Consider the following 2983-nt stretch of genomic DNA (forward strand, 5'->3'; position numbering starts at 1 on the left):
ATTTACTATTTTGCTTTTTAAAAAATAAACATTTTTTCTTGGCTGTGAAAGTAATGATTCTGAATGTCAAAAATATAAGTGAAACAAAGAATAAAATTACAGTTCCATATAAATACCTGAAATGTTTGTTCTATATCTGTGAAATATGTCATTGGTACTTTAATAGGGATTGTGTTGTATTTGTAAATTGCTTTGGGTAATATGGACATTTTGATTATGTTAATTCTTCCAATCCATGAACACAGTATATGCTTCCATTTATTTGTGTGTTCCTTAATTTCTTTCTTCAGTCTTGTGTAGTTTTATAAGTATAGGTCTTTTATCTCCTTGGTAGAATTTATTCCTAAGTACTTTATTTTTTTGTTGCTATAGCGAATGAGATTTTTTCCTTGATTTCTGATTCTGATCTTTCATTGTTGTTGTATAAAAATGTCTTTGATTTCTGAATATTGACTTTGAACGCTGTAGTTTTGCCAAATTTGCTTATTAGGTCCAATGTTTTTTTGGTGGAGTCTATAGGGTTTTCTATGTACACTATCATATCATCTGCAAACCGTGACAGTTTTACTTCCTCCTTTCCAATTTGGATGCCTTTTGTTTCTCTTTCTTGTCTGATCACTGTGGCTAGGACTTCCAGTACTATATTGAAAAGAAGTGGTAAAAGTGGAGCACAGTGAAATACTACTTCACACTGGTGACAATGGCCATCATAAACAAATCAACAAACAAGAAATGTTGGAGAGGTTGTGGAGAAAAGGGAACCCTAGTGAACTGTTGGTGGGAATGCAGATTGGTGCGGCCATTGTGGAAAACAGTACAGAATTTCCTCATAAAACTAAAAATGGAACTGCCTTTTGACCTGGCAATTCCACTGCTGGGATTATACCCTAAGAATCCTGAAACACCAGTTCAAAAGAACCTGTGCACCCTAGTGTTCATAGAAGCACAATTTATAATAGCCAAGTGTTGGAAACAGCCTAAGTGCCCATCAGTAAATAAATGGGTCAAAAAACTGTGGTACATTTACATAATGGAATGCTATGCTGCAGAAAGAAAGAAGGAACTCCTACCCTACACAACAGCATGAGTGAAACTAGAGAGCATTACACTAAGTGAAATAAGTCAGGCAGTGAAAGACAAATACTATATGATCTCACCTATAAGTCGAACCTAATCAACAAAACAAACAAACAAGCAAAATACAACCAGAGACATTGAAATAAAGAATGATCTGACAGTAACCAGAGAGGAGAGGGAGAGGGATAATGGGGAATAATAGGGGAAGGGCCATCAAGCAACATGTATAAAGGACAAAGCCAAAGGGGTTAGTCTCAAGGGTGGGAGGCAGGAATGGGTGGGGTGGGGGGGACTGTTGGGGTGAAAATGGAGACAACTGTGCTTGAACAACAATAAAAAGGAATAAAATTAAACTTCCATAAAATATCGCTGTTATTAAATTTTGGTGTCTTTCTTCCCATACCTTAATATCTGAAAAAATATATATAAATACTTGACAAGGTTTCATTATATATATGTGTATGTATGTATATATATAATTTCTATTACCAGATTAGAATCCTACAAGATTAGAATCCTGTAGTATGACTTCTACATACAATTTTGTACACTGCGTGTTTTCACTTAGCATAAGTTGGCATTGCCTGAAGTCTTTAAATGTTGCAAAAACATAATTTTTAATAGCTGTAAAATGCTCTGCAGTATAAGACTGTACTAAGATTTATTTAACTGGTCTACTGGTCAATATTTCAGTTGTTTATATAGTTTTTAACATTACAGAGCAATGATTAATAGCCTTTAGGGAAATCTTATGCTTTCAGTTTTATTCTGTCAGATAAATTTTTAGAAGGAGAACTACTGGGCCAAATTACAGAAATATATACACGCATACACATATATATTTCTATTGAGAAAGGTGGTTGCAATTTTTTAAAATCCTGTGGTGTGTGATAATTCCATTGCACTGTGTATGTGTGTGTGCGTGTAAACATACTTCAGTGAATAGATAAAATGAGATACATACAAATATATGGTGTCTGATTTTTTAGAAAAATTTCCCCCCAGCTTTATTGAGATATAAGTGATATAGAATTCATGGTGTCAGATATCAACTTGCGTATTTTATAACTAGTAAGGTTGAGTACTTTTACATATTTAGAAAGATCAAATGATCAGATATTGACCTGAATTATATTAATTTTTCCCAACAGATTTGTAAGGGTATTAAAACCAAATTTTATATATCTTTTGTGTTCATGGTTTTTCTTACAGCAGCTGATATAAAACTAGCTTTGCACAGACAGGACTAGGTACTCTATACATATATTGAGATGAAATATAAATCACAGAATCATTGTGATATTTAAGAACTAATCAGACCATTACCGGCAAAGGACATAGCAGCAGAAGGGGAGGATGAGAGGGAGGGCCAGATACTGGTAAAGAAACAATGGTATTGTCGGAGCACTCAATTCTAAATGACAAATGTGAGAAGGAAATTAGTAATTGCCTCAATTTAATTTTTATTATCCTATTCCAATGAATCCAGATGCTCTCAAGAGGTAGGCAGCTTCTATTTACATAAGCACCTGGGAAGTTAGAACAGAGCAGCTAAGAAAGAGCATGGACTTTGCGCCCAGGCTCGCTTTGGGCCAGGCATTTTTTACTTATTCTGAAGTGACCTTGGGCAACAATTGCCTAACCACGCTTAGCCTCAGTTCCATCAACTTCTATAAGAGGATAAGAATACCTACATACTTCACTCCGCTGTTGTGCAGATGAAAAGAAAGAATTTATGTAAGCCCTGTCTGACATATAATTGAAGCTGATAAATAGTAGCTACAACTGTCATCATTTGCCACCAGCATCTTATACTAAAGGTCACTGTGCATGTCTCTATGTCATTCCTGGACAGCAAAGTGATAGTGAAGTAAATCTAATTCATTCTTTTCATTAATGCAAATTT

Source organism: Desmodus rotundus, chromosome 4 (assembly GCF_022682495.2).
Source record: "Desmodus rotundus isolate HL8 chromosome 4, HLdesRot8A.1, whole genome shotgun sequence".
Taxonomy (NCBI): Eukaryota; Metazoa; Chordata; class Mammalia; order Chiroptera; family Phyllostomidae; genus Desmodus; species Desmodus rotundus.